We start from the raw sequence: 17,804 nt of genomic DNA, 5'->3' as shown, positions 1-17,804 counted from the left end.
AATTGACATGATGCCTTCATCAGAAGAACACTAACATTTCAGATAAGATAAGATACAACTTTGTTCTCCCGAGGGAAATTGCGTGTTCACAGAGGGAGTGAAACATGAGGGAGGAGGACCAGGTGAGGCCTGCTGCTCAGAGGGCCAAAATGCTTACTGCACCGGGTATTCCCAGGCAGTCTCCCATCCAAGTACTAACCTGGCCCGACACTGCTTAGCATCCGAGATCAGAGGAGATCGGGCGTGTTCAGAGTGGTATGGCCGTAAACGAGGAGAGCAGCCACACAGAGGCTCTTTATAGGTGAGACAGACCCAGTTCAAGTCACCGTGTACACATGACTACACTCAAGTTCACGTATTTCACAATTTACATGATGCCTTTATCAGAAACACACATTTCTGGATAATGAAGTCTTACCTAATGAAACTGATAATCATCACATAGAACATACAGAGGGACCACTTACATCTCTGACGCTCACTTTCATCCTCATCATCATCATTGTCACACAGTGGCTCGTGTACTTCACTCCTCATGTGCATTCAATCATCTCATATTATGCCCATGTGCAATACTCATTTTCTGAATGTATGCTTTCATATAAGATAAGATAAGATACAAGTTTATTCTCCCGAGGGACATTGGGTGTTGACAGAGGGAGTGAAACATGAGGGAGGAGGACCAGGTGAGGCCTGCTGCTCAGAGGGCCAAAATGCTTACGGCACCGGGTATTCCCAGGCGGTCTCCCATCCAAGTACTAACCTGGCCCCACGCTGATTAGCTTCCGAGATCAGACGAGATCAGGCATGTTCAGAGTGGTATGGCCGTAAACGAGGAGAGCAGCCACACAGAGGCTCTTTATAGGTGAGACAGACCCAGTTCATGTCACCGTGTACGCATGACTATACTCAAGTTCATGTATATCACAATTTACATGATGCCTTCATCAGAAACACACATTTCTGGATAATGAAGTCTTACCTAATGAAACTGATAATCATCACATAGAACATAAAGAGGGACCACTAACATTTCTGACGCTCACTTTCATCATCATCATCATCATCATCATCATCATCATCGTCACACAGTGGCTCATGTACTTCACTCCTCATGTGCATTCAATCATCTCATATTATGCCCATGTGCAATACTCATTTTCTGAATGTATGCTTTCATATAAGATAAGATAAGATACAACTTTATTATCCTGAGGGACATTGGGTGTTGACAGAGGGAGTGAAACATGAGGGAGGAGGACCAGGTGAGGCCTGCTGCTCAGAGGGCCAAAATGCTTACGGCACCGGGTATTCCCAGGCGGTCTCCCATCCAAGTACTAACCTGGCACGACGCTGCTTAGCTTCCGAGATCAGGCGTGTTTTTTTTTTTCTCTTTTATTATCAAAAAATAAATATTTTTACAAATACATTTTACACAAGTAAATACAAGTCATTTCAAATCAAATCAAATTATTTCCAACAATCCATAACACCATTCATCACATCTTCTTTTTTTCTTTTTTTTTTTTTCCTTCACCCATCACCCCTCACCCTTGACCTATTGACATTTGCACCCCACCCTGATTTCCGCACACAAATAGACAGTTATCTTCCAGCACCTTTTGTTTGAAATTCTTGTCCCCACCATCCCACAGCAGACTCACATTCCTTTTCATAAAGTTACAGAAAAATCTCCAGATGTTCACTTTTTTGTCCTCGAAATGTGAATAGTTTCTCCGAAGTCTGATGACATGTTTGGCATAACTCAGAATGTAATTGATTAGCCATTTGTTCACCCCTGCTTTCCTTTCCTTATACCCAAATAGAAAAAACCTCTCCCATTTTTCCTTTTCCGTGATTGTGACTCTACATTTTTGAAAGCATTGGTCCAGTTTCTCAAAAAACACTTTTAACTCCTTATTCAAAAATAAAGTGCCTAAATGTCTCCACTTCCACCTCACATATATCACAATCCTTGCTGTTGAGTCTATTTATCTGGTTTAGCACCAAATTGACAAATATTCTATTGTGTCTGAGCCTGAAATTTGTATCAAAGCACTCTGATGAAATGAACTTCACATTTAGATCTGACCAAATGTGCTCCCTCTGAAGCCCATGGAACTGCCTTAGCCATACTTCCTCAGCTGCCGCTTTCTTCTTTTCCTTTCCCAAAAACACTCTATATAGTATCTTGGAGTTAACTGATCGTATGTCATGCTCTTTCCCTCCTTGGATGAGGGAGAAACTGACCAACTCCAGAGCCTTCTCTGCCCTCCTCCCCTTCACCAGCGCCACCCAGCTACGAGGTAACCCCTCTAAAATTCTCTGGCATAGTCTTTTGATCTCTATTGGTCTCACTTTCCCTAATCTTCCCCTGACCTCCTGGATTACTTCCTCCTGCAGAAATCCACCACCTCTTTGGATAAAGTGCTTCACCTGATTTAAACCTAGTTCCTCCAAGTACCTCCCTGAAAATACCTTCCCCTGACACCTTATTGCCGGATTCCTGAAAACTGGTTGGTGTAACACCTGCTCCGCAGTCTCACATCTAAACTTTAAATCCCCCAGTAAAATATTCCACGCTTCAAGTATTTCCCCTGTAAATGCATTAACCTGTGCTCTTTCCCTTTGCTCCGTTTCCCTACATAGATTTAACACTCCTCTATTATCCCACCCCTGTAGGCAAGAGTCGAGGCACTTCTGCCACGCGTAAATCTTTGCGTTTCCCATAAATTTCCCTAACAGTCGAATCCGTGCACTAAGCTTTTTACTTTTCAGGTCCACCAATTTCAAACCGCCCTCCTTCTGCCCATTGATGAGCACCTTCCTGGCGATCAAATGCTGTTTTTTATTCCAGATGAAAGCACTCATCATGTCATTCAGCTTTCCTATTACCCTGTCCGGCATTTCACAGACTCTTAGCGCATACTGACACTTGGACAGGAGGAGGGCGTTAGTTACTATCACTTTACCCCTTAGATTCAATTTCCTCCCGGACCAGAAATCCAATCGCATTTTGATTTTTCCCTCTATTTCACCCCACGTTTGTTTTGTTGCTGCATCTCGATTCTTACCTACGTATACACCCAAAACCTTCACCATTTCATTTCTCTTTACAAAATTCCATTTATTTACACAATCGAAACCATCACCAAAGCCCATTAGCTCGGTTTTTTCCCCATTGATTTTGGCCCCAGATGCCCTCTCATAGCACTCTACATGCTGCAGCACCCTGTCTACACTCCTCTCATCCCTAACCGTAATACTTATGTCATCTGCGTACTGGTAGATTTTCGTGTCCGTTTTATCTTCCATTTCAATCCCCAAAATCCCTGGGTCCCTCCTAATGAGGGCAGACAAGGGTTCTGCCGCTATGGAGTATAACATAGCTGAAAGCGGGCATCCTTGCCTGATTGACCTCTCCAGAGCGAAGCTCTCAGTTAACCTCCCGTTTATTTTCACCCTACTGATGGCATTCCTATATATTAACCTGATCCATTTAGTGAAACCTTCCCCGAAACCCATCTTTCCCAGTGTTTTAAACAAAAAATCATGATCCACCCTATCAAACGCCTTCTCTAAATCAACCCCTATGTACAGCCCTCCCTTCTGATTCATTTTGTCAAAGATGTCCTGGATCGATAAGATGATGTCACTAATGTCTCTCCCTACCACACCATAACACTGACAGGGATTCACCACTGTGCCTATCACCTCCTTCAATCTGTTTGCCAGGATTTTAGCCAGTATTTTATAATCTGTATTTAGCAGACTAATTGGCCTATAATTCCCCAAATCACCTTTGTCACCCTTATTCTTATACACCACTCGGATTAGCCCCGTGAAGAAGTCCCCAGATGCTTTCCCCTCCCGCTCCATGCATTGAAAGATTCTCAGGAGAATTGGCTTTATCACCTGTTTAAAGGTGATGTAAAATTCCCCCGATAACCCATCCAGCCCTGGACTTTTGTTCTTATTCAAACCATTTATTGCTCTTTCCAATTCTTCCTCTGTTATGTTTTTATCACAGTCTGCTCTGTCCTCTTCCCCTAATTTTTTTTCTATCCCTTCAAAAACACTGTGGTCTGTAGAGTTTACCTCCGTCTTTGAAAAAAGTTTTTTAAAATGTTTATGAGCCACCTCCAGTATTTCCCCTGTCTTCTCCATTGTCTTCCCCTCTTCATTTTTCAGGTTTTGCAGATGAGCTTTCTTTTGCTGTCTTTTTTCAAGCCCTAAAAAGAAACTTGTATTCTTTTCCCCTTCTAAAATATCCTTCATCCTTGATCTGATAGCTGCCCCTCTGCTCCGTTTCTTCTCAAGCTCATCTAATTGTTTCTCAGCATGAGATATTTTAGATTGTTGAAGTTTTCCTCTGCAATCGACCTTTCCAGCTCTTTATTAATCTGGTCTCTTAAACTATACTCAGTCCTTCTTTCCTTCTCCATTTTATTTTTACAATAGTTTATTGTCACTTTTTTGATGTGCAATTTCACCTCCTCCCACCACTCCCCCATATTTATACAACCCTCACCCTGCAGTTCTCTTTTTCTTTCTTTCAGTAGATTTTCAACTTTCTCCCTATATTTTCCATCCAGCAAAACACTGTTGTTTAAACACCATAACCCTCCACCTTTGTGCTCTTTCTCCCCCAGCTCCACCCATAACCTTGCATGATCGCTAAACCCTGTGAACTCATACCAGCATTTTGAAATCTTTTTTTCCAGCCCAGATGCTAATAGACATAAGTCAATCCTGGACTGTTTAAGTTTCCCCAGAACCGTCTGTCGTCTGGAAAAGCCCCTTTCTCCCATATTGCGCACCCTCCACAGATCTACCAGGTTGAAATAGTCAAAAAGCTCATTTAGCGATTTCCTACTTATATCACTTTTGTATGTATTGTTGCTTGATATATCCAACCTCGTAAGTGCACAGTTAAAATCCCCCACTACACAAATGTTCCCTCCCAAATGCGGTTTTAGTTGATCAAAGAAAATTCCACGCTTGTTGTCCTCATTCGGTGCATAAATATTCAAAAGTTTGTAAAGCACATTCCTGTAAATAAATTCAATACCGATCACCCTTCCCTCATCATCCTTCACTATTTCCTTAACATTTTGGATCTTATCTCCTTTAGCAAAAATAGCGACTCCGGCTCGTCCATTTACACCGTTGTTTGCCCACACTTTTCCAGCCCATGTATCCCTCAGATAGCTTCTCCACTCCCTTGTCCACTTAGTCTCTTGTACACAGAGGATGTCAAAAGTATCCACCCTTAAAACATCTCGCATCTTGTTAATACATCTTAAGCCGTTTGTGTTTTGCGATAGTATTTTTAACATTGTAAATACATAGAGATAAATCAGGCCCATCATCTTTATGCTACAGTTCACGTCTTACTTTTTCCTCTTTTTGATCCCCTTGTCTTCAGCATCCATTGCAGTCTTCTCTTCCCCAGCTCCTGGCTGTTTCCGAGGTCCATATCAGACTCCGAGTTCCCCGACTCTTGAGACCCCGTCAAGCATATCTCTGAGTCTGATTCTGGGGGCTGCTGAAGTTGAACAATTTTCACCTTCCTCTCCTTTCTCTCCGATGTATCCACACTCTGCCCCTCTGCTGCGTCTCCATGTCCCGGCACCTCAGCTGTCGATCCTCTCACCTCCATTCCTTGCTCTCCGTCCGACTCCAGTATGTCTCTTCCTTTCTCCGCTTCCCCCTCCGCACGATCCTTCTCGGTCTCCTCCCTCTCAGAGATATTCTCTCTCGATTCTTTTTGCAGCTCTGGCATTTGTTCCCTCTGCCCATGCACTCCCTTGCATAGTGCCCCTGCTCTCCACATTTTCTACAAAGGAAATCTGGACAGTCCCTCAGGATATGACCAGTCTGTATGCACTGTCTGCACACTTTCACCTGTTTGTCGTGCAAAACTCTGAAGAACTCTGCTCCAAAAGCCGTCTCAAACTTGGTCGAATATGGAAGTGATTGGACCGTCTCCGTGAATTTAACTTTCACGTATCTTGTTCCGTCAGCAATTCTAGTTCCCGGCCACATTCTCCTGATGATCGGGGATACTGCACTCACTCCCCAGCTGTTCAGCTTGCCCAGAATGACGCTGTCCGTGATATACGCCGGCAGCCCCAGAAACGAGACCACCAGCTCATCATTACATAACTCCTTGGACATGATCGCGGTCTGTCCAATTTTTATGCCGTCCAATAGTCTTTTTTTCCCCTTCGGGTGATTCATTGTGATCTCATATTTATTTCTGCCCGTGTACCGGCAGGCGATGATTTTCCCACAAGTGTCTTGTATTGCCTGGATCAGCTCCATTGCGGTCACTTTATCTTCTCCAATCAGCTCCAGGGCGAGCGTTAAATTTTGCTGAAACTCTTCAGCTTTATCCTTAATAATCCGTATCTCTTCCTCTCTGATGACTTCTCTCTCCTGCCCTCTTCCTCCTTCCGCATTTTCGGCTACGTCAGGAGCTGTCACCGCACGTGTGTCCTTCATTTCTCCCGTCGTATTCTGACCGTCCACGGTCCTGTACGCCCGATCGTCTTTCACCATCGGCTCGTTTGCCTGGGCCGTCCGGTCCGGGCCCGGTGCAGCGACTCTGGCTCCCTTTCCTCTGGTTCTCACCATACTTGGAGCACAGTATAAACTATTTTCCATCAGGAAAACACAAACCAAACAAACAAATAAATAACTTAAAGTGTCCCCCAGACAGTCAAAACTGCTGGGGGTGGCTCCAAAAACCGAGCTATCAAAGAAACGAAAAATCTGGGCTTAAAGAAACGCCACAGTTCAAACTCAAAATCAAAATTGCTGCACAGGATCAGTCAAAATACACGCACGCCTGGAGCTAACACACACCTCCTCTTACTTCCGTGTTCAGAGTGGTATGGCCGTAAACGAGGAGAGCAGCCACACAGAGGCTCTTTATAGGTGAGACAGACCCAGTTCAAGTCACCGTGTACACATGACTACACTCAAGTTCATGTATATCACAATTTACATGATGCCTTCATCAGAAGAACACTAACATTTCAGATAAGATAAGATACAACTTTGTTCTCCCGAGGGAAATTGCGTGTTCACAGAGGGAGTGAAACATGAGGGAGGAGGACCAGGTGAGGCCTGCTGCTCAGAGGGCCAAAATGCTTACGGCACCAGGTATTCCCAGGCGGTCTCCTATCCAAGTACTAACCTGGCCCGACGCTGATTAGCTTCCGAGATCAGACGAGATCGGGCGTGTTCAGAGTGGTATGGCCGTAAACGAGGAGCGCAGCCACACAGAGGCTCTTTATAGGTGAGACAGACCCAGTTCATGTCACCGTGCACACATGACTACACTCAAGTTCATGTATATCACAATTTACATGATGCCTTCATCAGAAACACACATTTCTGCATAATGAAGTCTTACCTAATGAAACTGATAATCATCACATAGAACATACAGAGGGACCACTAACATCTCTGGCGCTCACTTTCATCCTCATCATCATCATCATCATCATCATCATCGTCACACAGTGGCTCGTGTACTTCACTCCTCATGTGCATTCAATCATCTCATATTATGCCCATGTGCAATACTCATTTTCTGAATGTATGCTTTCATATAAGATAAGATAAGATACAACTTTATTTTCCTGAGGGACATTGGGTGTTGACAGAGGGAGTGAAACATGAGGGAGGAGGACCAGGTGAGGCCTGCTGCTCAGAGGGCCAAAATGCTTACGGCACCGGGTATTCCCAGGCGGTCTCCCATCCAAGTACTAACCTGGCCCGACACTGCTTAGCTTCCGAGATCAGACGAGATCAGGCATGTTCAGTGTGGTATGGCCGTAAACGAGGAGAGCAGCCACACAGAGGCTCTTTATAGGTGAGACAGACCCAGTTCAAGTCACCGTGAACACATGACTACACTCAAGTTCATGTATATCACAATTTACATGATGCCTTCATCAGAAGAACACTAACATTTCAGATAAGATAAGATACAACTTAATTCTCCCGAGGGAAATTGCGTGTTCACAGAGGGAGTGAAACATGAGGGAGGAGGACCAGGTGAGGCCTGCTGCTCAGAGGGCCAAAATGCTTACGGCACTGGGTATTCCCAGGCGGTCTCCCATCCAAGTACTAACCTGGCCCGACGCTGATTAGCTTCCGAGATCAGACGAGATCGGGCGTGTTCAGAGTGGTATGGCCGTAAACGAGGAGAGCAGCCACACAGAGGCTCTTTATAGGTGAGACAGACCCAGTTCAAGTCACCATGTACACATGACTACACTCAAGTTCATGTATATCACAATTTACATGATGCCTTTATCAGAAACACACATTTCTGGATAATAAAGTCTTACCTATTGAAACTGATAATCATCACATAGAACATACAGAGGGACCACTTACATCTCTGACGCTATCTATCATCCTCATCATCATCATTGTCACACAGTGGCTCGTGTACTTCACTCCACATGTTCATTCAATCATCTCATATTATGCCCATGTGCAATACTCATTTTCTGAATGTATGCTTTCATATAAGATAAGATAAGATACAACTTTATTCTCCCTAGGGACATTGGGTGTTGACAGAGGGAGTGAAACATGAGGGAGGAGGACCAAATGAGGCCTGCTGCTCAGAGGGCCAAAATGCTTACGGCACCGGGTATTCCCAGGCGGTCTCCCATCCAAGTACTTACCTGGCCCGACGCTGCTTAGCTTCCGAGATCAGACGAGATCAGGCGTGTTCAGAGTGGTATGGCCGTAAACGAGGAGAGCAGCAACACAGAGGCTCTTTATAGGTGAGACAGACCTAGTTCAAGTCACCGTGTACGCATGACTACACTCAAGTTCATGTATATCACAATTTACATGATGCCTTTATCAGAAACATACATTTCTGGATAATGAAGTCTTACCAAATGAAACTGATAATCATCACATAGAACATAAAGAGGGACCACTAACATCTCTGATGCTCACTTGCATCATCATCATCATCATCTTTGTCACACAGTGGCTCTTGTACTTCACTCATCATGTGCATTCAATCATCTCATATTATGCCCATGTGCAATACTCATTTTCTGAATGTATGCTTTCATGTAAGATAAGATAAGATACAACTTTGTTCTCCCGAGGGAAATTGCGTGTTGACAGAGGGAGTGAAACATGAGGGAGGAGGACCAGGTGAGGCCTGCTGCTCAGAGGGCCAAAATGCTTACTGCACCGGGTATTCCCAGGCGGTCTCCCATCCAAGTACTAACCTGGCCCGACGCTGCTTAGCTTCCGAGATCAGACGAGATCGGGCGTGTTCAGAGTGGTATGGCCGTAAACGAGGAGAGCAGCCACACAGAGGCTCTTTTTAGGTGAGACAGACCAAGTTCAAGTCACTGTGTACACATGACTACACTCAAGTTCATGTATATCACAATTTACATGATGCCTTCATCAGAAGAACACTAACATTTCAGATAAGATAAGATACAACTTTATTCTCCGGAGGGAAATTGCGTGTTGACAGAGGGAGTGAAACATGAGGGAGGAGGACCAGGTGAGGCCTGCTGCTCAGAGGGCCAAAATGCTTACGGCACCGGGTATTCCCAGGCGGTCTCCCATCCAAGTACTAACCTGGCCCGACGCTTATTAGCTTCCGAGATCAGACGAGATCGTGCATGTTCAGAGTGGTATGGCCGTAAACGAGGAGAGCACCCACACAGAGGCTCTTTATAGGTGAGACAGACCCAGTTCAAGTCACCGTGTACACATGACTACACTCAAGTTCATGTATATCACAATTTACATGATGCCTTTATCAGAAACATACATTTCTGGATAATGAAGTCTTACCTAATGAAACTGATAATCATCACATAGAACATAAAGAGGGACCACTAACATCTCTGATGCTCACTTGCATCATCATCATCATCATCCTTGTCACACAGTGGCTCTTGTACTTCACTCCTCATGTGCATTCAATCATCTCATATTATGCCCATGTGCAATACTCATTTTCTGAATGTATGCTTTCATGTAAGATAAGATAAGATACAACTTTGTTCTCCCGAGGGAAATTGCGTGTTCACAGAGGGAGTGCAACATGAGGGAGGAGGACCAGGTGAGGCCTGCTGCTCAGAGGGCCAAAATGCTTACTGCACCGGGTATTCCCAGGCGGTCTCCCATCCAAGTACTAACCTGGACCGACGCTGCTTAGCTTCCGAGATCAGACGAGATCGGGCGTGTTCAGAGTGGTATGGCCGTAAACGAGGAGAGCAGCCACACAGAGGCTCTTTTTAGGTGAGACAGACCAAGTTCAAGTCACTGTGTACACATGACTACACTCAAGTTCATGTATATCACAATTTACATGATGCCTTCATCAGAAACACACATTTCTGGATAATGAAGTCTTACCTAATGAAACTGATAATCATAACATAGAACATACAGAGGGACCACTTACATCTCTGACGCTCACTTTCATCTTCATCATCATCATTGTCACACAGTGGCTTGTGTACTTCACTCCTCATGTGCATTCAATCATCTCATATTATGCCCATGTGCAATACTCATTTTCTGAATGTATGATTTCATATAAGATAAGATAAGATACAACTTTATTCTCCTGAGGGACATTGGGTGTTGACAGAGGGAGTGAAACATGAGGGAGGAGGACCAGGTGAGGCCTGCTGCTCAGAGGGCCAAAATGCTTACTGCACCGGGTATTCCCAGGCGGTCTCCAATCCAAGTACTAACCTGGCCCGACGCTGCTTAGCTTCCGAGATCAGACGAGATCGGGCGTGTTCAGAGTGGTATGGCCGTAAACGAGGAGAGCAGCCACACAGAGGCTCTTTATAGGTGAGACAGACCCAGTTCAAGTCACTTTCTACACATGACTACACTCAAGTTCATGTATATCACAATTTACATGATGCCTTCATCAGAAACACACATTTCTGGATAATGAAGTCTTACCTAATGAAACTGATAATCATCACATAGAATATAAAGAGGGACCACTAACATCTCTGCAGTCACTTTCATCATCATCATCATCATCATCATCATCATCATCATCATCATCGTCACACAGTGGCTCGTGTACTTCACTTCTCATGTGCATTCAATCTTCTCATATTATGCCCATGTGCAATACTCATTTTCTGAATGTATGCTTTCATATAAGATAAGATAAGATGCAACTTTATTCTCCCGAGGGACATTGCTTGTTCACAGAGGGAGTGCAACATGAGGGAGGAGGACCAGGTGAGGCCTGCTGCTCAGAGGGCCAAAATGCTTACGGCACCGGGTATTCCCAGGCGGTCTCCCACCCAAGTACTAACCTGGCCCGACATTGCTAAGCTTCCGAGATCGAACGAGATCAGGCTTGTTCAGAGTGGTATGGCCGTAAACGAGGAGAACAGCCACACAGAGGCTCTTTATAGGTGAGACAAACCCAGTTCAAGTCACCGTGTACGCATGACTACACTCAAGTTCATGTATATCACAATTTACATGATGCCTTCATCAGAAGAACACTAACATTTCAGATAAGATAAGATACAACTTTATTCTCCCGAGGGAAATTGCGTGTTCACAGAGGGAGTGAAACATGAGGGAGGAGGACCAGGTGAGGCCTGCTGCTCAGAGGGCCAAAATGCTTACTGCACCAGGTATTCCCAGGCGGTCTCCCATCCAAGTACTAACCTGGCCCGACGCTGCTTAGCAACCGAGATCAGACGAGATCGGGCGTGTTCAGAGTGGTATGGCCGTAAACGAGGAGAGCAGCCACACAGAGGCTCTTTATAGGTTAGACAGACCCAGTTCAAGTCACCGTGTACACATGACTACACTCAAGTTCATGTTTATCACAATTTACATGATGCCTTCATCAGAAACACACATTTCTGGATAATGAAGTCTTACCTAATGAAACTGATAATCATCACATAGAACATACAGAGGGACCACTTACATCTCTGGCGCTCACTTTCATCCTAATCATCATCATCATCATCATCATCATCATCGTCACACAGTGGCTCGTGTACTTCACTCCTCATGTGCATTCAATCATCTCATATTATGCCCATGTGCAATACTCATTTTCTGAATGTATAATTTCATATAAGATAAGATAAGATACAACTTTATTCTCCCGAGGGACATTGGGTGTTGACAGAGGGAGTGAAACATGAGGGAGGAGGACCAGGTGAGGCCTGCTGCTCAGAGGTCCAAAATGCTTACTGCACCGGGTATTCCCAGGCGGTCTCCCATCCAAGTACTAATCTGGCCCGACGCTGCTTAGCTTCCGAGATCAGACGAGATTGGGCGTGTTTAGAGTGGTTTGGCCTTAAACGAGGATAGCAGCCACTCAGAGGCTCTTTATAGGTGAGACAGACCCAGTTCAAGTCACAGTGTACACATGACTACACTCAAGTTCATGTATATCACAATTGACATGATGCCTTCATCATAAGCACACATTCCAGATAAGATAAGATACAACTTTACTCTCCCGAGGGAAATTGCGTGTTGACAGAGGGAGTGAAACATGAGGGAGGAGGACCAGGTGAGGCCTGCTGCTCAGAGGGCCAAAATGCTTACGGCAACCGGGTATTCCCAGGCGGTCTCCCATCCAAGTACTAACCTGGCCCGACGCTGATAAGCTTCCGAGATCAGACGAGATCGGGCGTGTTCAGAGTCGTATGGACGTAAACGAGGAGAGCAGCCACACAGAGGCTCTTTATAGGTGAGACAGACCAAGTTCAAGTCACCGTGTACACATGACTACACTCAAGTTCATGTATATCACAATTTACATGATGCCTTCATCAGAAGAACACTAACATTTCAGATAAGATAAGATACAACTTTATTCTCCCGAGGGCAATTGCGTGTTGACAGAGGGAGTGAAACATGAGGGAGGAGGACCAGGTGAGGCCTGCTGCTCAGAGGGCCAAAATGCTTTCGGCACCGGGTATTCCCAGGCGGTCTCCCATCCAAGTACTAACCTGGCCCGACGCTGATTAGCTTCCGAGATCAGACGAGATCGGGCGTGTTCAGAGTGGTATGGCCGTAAACGAGGAGAGCAGCCACACAGAGGCTCTTTATAGGTGAGACAGACCAAGTTCAAGTCACCGTGTACACATGACTACACTCAAGTTCATGTATATCACAATTTACATGATGCCTTTATCAGAAACACACATTTCTGGATAATGAAGTCTTACCTAATGAAACTGATAATCATCACATAGAACATACAGAGAGACCACTTCCATCTCTGGCGCTCACTTTCATCCTCATCAACATGATCATCATCATCATCATCGTCACACAGTGGCTCGTGTACTTCACTCCTCATGTGCATTCAATCATCTCATATTATGCCCATGTGCAATACTCATTTTCTGAATGTATGCTTTCATATAAGATAAGATAAGATACAACTTTATTCTCATGAGGGACATTGGGTGTTGACAGAGGGAGTGAAACATGAGGGAGGAGGACCAGGTGAGGCCTGCTGCTCAGAGGGCCAAAATGCTTACGGCACCGGGTATTCCCAGGCGGTCTCCCATCCAAGTACTAACCTGGCCCGACGCTGCTTAGCTTCCGAGATCAGACGAGATCGGGCATGTTCAGAGTGGTATGGCCGTAAACGAGGAGAGCAGCCACACAGAAGCTCTTTATAGGTGAGACAGACCCAGTTCAAGTCACCGTGTACACATGACTACACTCAAGTTCATGTATATCACAATTTACATGATGCCTTTATCAGAAACACACATTTCTGGATAATGAAGTCTTACCTAATGAAACTGATAATCATCACATAGAACATACAGAGGGACCACTTACATCTCTGACGCTCACTTTCATCCTCATCATCATCATTGTCACACAGTGGCTCGTGTACTTCACTCCTCATGTGCATTCAATCATCTCATATTATGCCCATGTGCAATACTCATTTTCTGAATGTATGATTTCATATAAGATAAGATAAGATACAACTTTATTCTCCTGAGGGACATTGGGTGTTGACAGAGGGAGTGAAACATGAGGGAGGAGGACCAGGTGAGGCCTGCTGCTCAGAGGGCCAAAATGCTTACTGCACCGGGTATTCCCAGGCGGTCTCCAATCCAAGTACTAACCTGGCCCGACGCTGCTTAGCTTCCGAGATCAGACGAGATCGGGCGTGTTCAGAGTGGTATGGCCGTAAACGAGGAGAGCAGCCACACAGAGGCTCTTTATAGGTGAGACAGACCAAGTTCAAGTCACCGTGTACACATGACTACACTCAAGTTCATGTATATCACAATTTACATGATGCCTTTATCAGAAACACACATTTCTGGATAATGAAGTCTTACCTAATGAAACTGATAATCATCACATAGAACATACAGAGAGACCACTTCCATCTCTGGCGCTCACTTTCATCCTCATCAACATGATCATCATCATCATCATCGTCACACAGTGGCTCGTGTACTTCACTCCTCATGTGCATTCAATCATCTCATATTATGCCCATGTGCAATACTCATTTTCTGAATGTATGCTTTCATATAAGATAAGATAAGATACAACTTTATTCTCATGAGGGACATTGGGTGTTGACAGAGGGAGTGAAACATGAGGGAGGAGGACCAGGTGAGGCCTGCTGCTCAGAGGGCCAAAATGCTTACGGCACCGGGTATTCCCAGGCGGTCTCCCATCCAAGTACTTACCTGGCCCGACGCTGCTTAGCTTCCGAGATCAGACGAGATCGGGCATGTTCAGAGTGGTATGGCCGTAAACGAGGAGAGCAGCCACACAGAAGCTCTTTATAGGTGAGACAGACCCAGTTCAAGTCACCGTGTACACATGACTACACTCAAGTTCATGTATATCACAATTTACATGATGCCTTCATCAGAAGAACACTAACATTTCAGATAAGATAAGATACAACTTTATTCTCCCGAGGGAAATTGCGTGTTGACAGAGGGAGTGAAACATGAGGGAGGAGGACCAGGTGAGGCCTGCTGCTCAGAGGGCCAAAATGCTTACGGCACCGGGTATTCCCAGGCGGTCTCCCATCCAAGTACTAACCTGGCCCGACGCTGATTAGCTTCCGAGATCAGACGAGATCGGGCGTGTTCAGAGTGGTATGGACGTAAACGAGGAGAGAAGCCACACAGAGGCTCTTTATAGGTGAGACAGACCCAGTTCAAGTCACCGTGTACACATGACTACACTCAAGTTCATGTATATCACAATTTACATGTTGCCTTCATCAGAAACACACATTTCTGGATAATGAAGTCTTACCTAATGAAACTGATAATCATCACATAGAACATACAGAGGAACCACTTACATCTCTGGCGCTCACTTTTATCCTCATCATCATCATCATCATCATCATCATCGTCACACAGTGGCTCGTGTACTTCACTCCTCATGTGCATTCAATCATCTCATATTATGCCCATGTGCAATACTCATTTTCTGAATGTATGATTTCATATAAGATAAGATAAGATACAACTTTATTCTCCTGAGGGACATTGGGTGTTGACAGAGGGAGTGAAACATGAGGGAGGAGGACCAGGTGAGGCCTGCTGCTCAGAGGGCCAAAATGCTTACTGCACCGGGTATTCCCAGGCAGTCTCCCATCCAAGTACTAACCTGGCCTGACGCTGCTTAGCTTCCGAGATCAGACGAGATCGGGCGTGTTCAGAGTGGTATGGCTGTAAACGAGGAAAGCAGCCACTCAGAGGCTCTTTATAGGTAAGACAGACCCAGTTCAAGTCACCGTGTACACATAACTACACTCAAGTTCATGTATATCACAATTGACATGATGCCTTCATCATAAACACACATTTCAGATAAGATAAGATACAACTTTATTCTCCCGAGGGAAATTGCGTGTTGACAGAGGGAGTGAAACATGAGGGAGGAGGACCAGGTGAGGCCTGCTGCTCAGAGGGCCAAAATGCTTACTGCACCGGGTATTCCCAGGCGGTCTCCCATCCAAGTACTAACCTGGCCCGAAGCTGATTAGCTCTCGAGATCAGACGAGATCGGGCGTGTTCAGAGTGGTATGGATGTAAACGAGGAGAGAAGCCACACAGAGGCTCTTTATAGGTGAGACAGACCCAGTTCAAGTCACCGTGTACACAAGACTACACTCAAGTTCATGTATATCACAATTTACATGATGCCTTCATCAGAAACACACATTTCTGGATAATGAAGTCTTACCTAATGAAACTGATAATCATCACATAGAACATACAGAGGGACCACTTACATCTCTGGCGCTCACTTTTATCCTCATCATCATCATCATCATCATCATCATCATCGTCACACAGTGGCCCCTGTACTTCACTCCTCATGTGCTTTCAATCATCTCATATTATGCCCATGTGCAATACTCATTTTCTGAATGTATGCTTTCATATAAGATAAGATAAGATACAACTTAATTCTCCTGAGGGACATTGGGTGTTGACAGAGGGAGTGAAACATGAGGGAGGAGGACCAGGTGAGGCCTGCTGCTCAGAGGGCCAAAATGCTTACTGCACCGGGTATTCCCAGGCGGTCTCCCATCCAAGTACTAACCTGGCCCGAAGCTGATTAGCTCTCGAGATCAGACGAGATCGGGCGTGTTCAGAGTGGTATGGCCGTAAACGAGGAGAGGAGCCACACAGAGGCTCTTTATAGGTGAGACAGACCCAGTTCAAGTCACCGTGTACGCATGACTACACTCAAGTTCATGTATATCACAATTTACATGATGCCTTCATCAGAAGAACACTAACATTTCAGATAAGATAAGATACAACTTTATTCTCCCGAGGGAAATTGCGTGTTCACAGAGGGAGTGAAACATGAGGGAGGAGGACCAGGTGAGGCCTGCTGCTCAGAGGGCCAAAATGCTTACTGCACCGGGTATTCCCAGGCGGTCTCCCATCCAAGTACTAACCTGGCCCGAAGCTGATTAGCTTCCGAGATCAGACGAGATCGGGCATGTTCAGAGTGGTCTGGCCGTAAACGAGGAGAGGAGCCACACAGAGGCTCTTTATAGGTGAGACAGACCCAGTTCAAGTCACTTTGTACACATGACTACACTCAAGTTCATGTATATCACAATTTACATGATGCCTTTATCAGAAGAACACTAACATTTCAGATAAGATAAGATACAACTTTGTTCTCCCGAGGGAAATTGCGTGTTCACAGAGGGAGTGAAACATGAGGGAGGAGGACCAGGTGAGGCCTGCTGCTCAGAGGGCCAAAATGCTTACTGCACCAGGTATTCCCAGGCGGTCTCCCATCCAAGTACTAACCTGGCCCGAAGCTGATTAGCTTCCGAGATCAGACGAGATCGGGCGTGTTCAGAGTGGTATGGCCGTAAACGAGGAGAGGAGCCACACAGAGGCTCTTTATAGGTGAGACAGACCCGGTTCAAGTCACCGTGTACGCATGACTACACTCAAGTTCATGTATATCACAATTTACATGATGCCTTCATCAGAAGAACACTAACATTTCAGATAAGATAAGATACAACTTTATTCTCCCGAGGGAAATTGCGTGTTGACAGAGGGAGTGAAACATGAGGGAGGAGGACCAGGTGAGGCCTGCTGCTCAGAGGGCCAAAATGCTTACGGCACCGGGTATTCCCAGGCGGTCTCCCATCCAAGTACTAACCTGGCCCGACGCTGATTAGCTTCCGAGATCAGACGAGATCGGGCGTGTTCAGAGTGGTATGGCCGTAAACGAGG

At 45.3% G+C, this 17,804-nt stretch overlaps 18 non-coding genes and 7 pseudogenes across 18 annotated transcripts; all 25 read right to left on the bottom strand.

Annotated features, from left to right (window-relative positions):
• Positions 1-150: 150 nt before the first annotated feature.
• Positions 151-269, bottom strand: LOC142997922 (5S ribosomal RNA). Its single transcript, XR_012962625.1, has one exon. It is a non-coding gene; the product is annotated as a 5S ribosomal RNA (ribosomal RNA).
• Positions 270-714: 445 nt separating this feature from the next.
• Positions 715-833, bottom strand: LOC142997567 (5S ribosomal RNA). Its single transcript, XR_012962287.1, has one exon. It is a non-coding gene; the product is annotated as a 5S ribosomal RNA (ribosomal RNA).
• A 6,322-nt stretch (positions 834-7,155) lies between these two features.
• On the bottom strand, positions 7,156-7,274 carry LOC142997342 (5S ribosomal RNA). Its single transcript, XR_012962071.1, has one exon. It is a non-coding gene; the product is annotated as a 5S ribosomal RNA (ribosomal RNA).
• A 460-nt stretch (positions 7,275-7,734) lies between these two features.
• LOC142998739 (5S ribosomal RNA) lies at positions 7,735-7,853 on the bottom strand. The gene has a single exon (XR_012963036.1). It is a non-coding gene; the product is annotated as a 5S ribosomal RNA (ribosomal RNA).
• Positions 7,854-8,098: 245 nt separating this feature from the next.
• On the bottom strand, positions 8,099-8,217 carry LOC142997480 (5S ribosomal RNA). The gene has a single exon (XR_012962204.1). It is a non-coding gene; the product is annotated as a 5S ribosomal RNA (ribosomal RNA).
• A 445-nt stretch (positions 8,218-8,662) lies between these two features.
• On the bottom strand, positions 8,663-8,781 carry LOC142997101 (5S ribosomal RNA). The gene has a single exon (XR_012961840.1). It is a non-coding gene; the product is annotated as a 5S ribosomal RNA (ribosomal RNA).
• Positions 8,782-9,229: 448 nt separating this feature from the next.
• Positions 9,230-9,348, bottom strand: LOC142997200 (5S ribosomal RNA). Its single transcript, XR_012961934.1, has one exon. It is a non-coding gene; the product is annotated as a 5S ribosomal RNA (ribosomal RNA).
• A 245-nt stretch (positions 9,349-9,593) lies between these two features.
• Positions 9,594-9,712, bottom strand: LOC142998022 (5S ribosomal RNA; annotated as a pseudogene).
• Positions 9,713-10,160: 448 nt separating this feature from the next.
• On the bottom strand, positions 10,161-10,279 carry LOC142997592 (5S ribosomal RNA). Its single transcript, XR_012962310.1, has one exon. It is a non-coding gene; the product is annotated as a 5S ribosomal RNA (ribosomal RNA).
• Positions 10,280-10,724: 445 nt separating this feature from the next.
• Positions 10,725-10,843, bottom strand: LOC142997817 (5S ribosomal RNA). The gene has a single exon (XR_012962525.1). It is a non-coding gene; the product is annotated as a 5S ribosomal RNA (ribosomal RNA).
• A 468-nt stretch (positions 10,844-11,311) lies between these two features.
• Positions 11,312-11,430, bottom strand: LOC142998089 (5S ribosomal RNA; annotated as a pseudogene).
• Positions 11,431-11,675: 245 nt separating this feature from the next.
• Positions 11,676-11,794, bottom strand: LOC142997650 (5S ribosomal RNA). The gene has a single exon (XR_012962366.1). It is a non-coding gene; the product is annotated as a 5S ribosomal RNA (ribosomal RNA).
• Positions 11,795-12,257: 463 nt separating this feature from the next.
• Positions 12,258-12,376, bottom strand: LOC142998320 (5S ribosomal RNA; annotated as a pseudogene).
• A 241-nt stretch (positions 12,377-12,617) lies between these two features.
• LOC142998217 (5S ribosomal RNA) lies at positions 12,618-12,737 on the bottom strand (annotated as a pseudogene).
• Positions 12,738-12,982: 245 nt separating this feature from the next.
• Positions 12,983-13,101, bottom strand: LOC142997479 (5S ribosomal RNA). The gene has a single exon (XR_012962203.1). It is a non-coding gene; the product is annotated as a 5S ribosomal RNA (ribosomal RNA).
• Positions 13,102-13,561: 460 nt separating this feature from the next.
• LOC142998777 (5S ribosomal RNA) lies at positions 13,562-13,680 on the bottom strand. The gene has a single exon (XR_012963071.1). It is a non-coding gene; the product is annotated as a 5S ribosomal RNA (ribosomal RNA).
• A 445-nt stretch (positions 13,681-14,125) lies between these two features.
• LOC142997815 (5S ribosomal RNA) lies at positions 14,126-14,244 on the bottom strand. Its single transcript, XR_012962523.1, has one exon. It is a non-coding gene; the product is annotated as a 5S ribosomal RNA (ribosomal RNA).
• A 460-nt stretch (positions 14,245-14,704) lies between these two features.
• LOC142997080 (5S ribosomal RNA) lies at positions 14,705-14,823 on the bottom strand. The gene has a single exon (XR_012961819.1). It is a non-coding gene; the product is annotated as a 5S ribosomal RNA (ribosomal RNA).
• Positions 14,824-15,068: 245 nt separating this feature from the next.
• LOC142997472 (5S ribosomal RNA) lies at positions 15,069-15,187 on the bottom strand. The gene has a single exon (XR_012962196.1). It is a non-coding gene; the product is annotated as a 5S ribosomal RNA (ribosomal RNA).
• A 460-nt stretch (positions 15,188-15,647) lies between these two features.
• On the bottom strand, positions 15,648-15,766 carry LOC142997928 (5S ribosomal RNA). The gene has a single exon (XR_012962631.1). It is a non-coding gene; the product is annotated as a 5S ribosomal RNA (ribosomal RNA).
• Positions 15,767-16,007: 241 nt separating this feature from the next.
• Positions 16,008-16,126, bottom strand: LOC142998325 (5S ribosomal RNA; annotated as a pseudogene).
• Positions 16,127-16,589: 463 nt separating this feature from the next.
• LOC142998219 (5S ribosomal RNA) lies at positions 16,590-16,708 on the bottom strand (annotated as a pseudogene).
• Positions 16,709-16,953: 245 nt separating this feature from the next.
• LOC142998200 (5S ribosomal RNA) lies at positions 16,954-17,072 on the bottom strand (annotated as a pseudogene).
• A 245-nt stretch (positions 17,073-17,317) lies between these two features.
• LOC142997874 (5S ribosomal RNA) lies at positions 17,318-17,436 on the bottom strand. The gene has a single exon (XR_012962580.1). It is a non-coding gene; the product is annotated as a 5S ribosomal RNA (ribosomal RNA).
• Positions 17,437-17,681: 245 nt separating this feature from the next.
• Positions 17,682-17,800, bottom strand: LOC142998900 (5S ribosomal RNA). Its single transcript, XR_012963186.1, has one exon. It is a non-coding gene; the product is annotated as a 5S ribosomal RNA (ribosomal RNA).
• Positions 17,801-17,804: the final 4 nt, after the last annotated feature.

The sequence above is a fragment of the Genypterus blacodes genome, unplaced genomic scaffold, assembly GCF_046128005.1.
Source record: "Genypterus blacodes isolate CSIRO-AG114 ecotype Tasmania unplaced genomic scaffold, CSIRO-AGI_Gbla_v1 ptg000039l_1, whole genome shotgun sequence".
Taxonomy (NCBI): Eukaryota; Metazoa; Chordata; class Actinopteri; order Ophidiiformes; family Ophidiidae; genus Genypterus; species Genypterus blacodes.
Note: the sequence above shows the minus strand (reverse complement) of the source record. Positions and strands in the feature narration are given on the sequence as shown.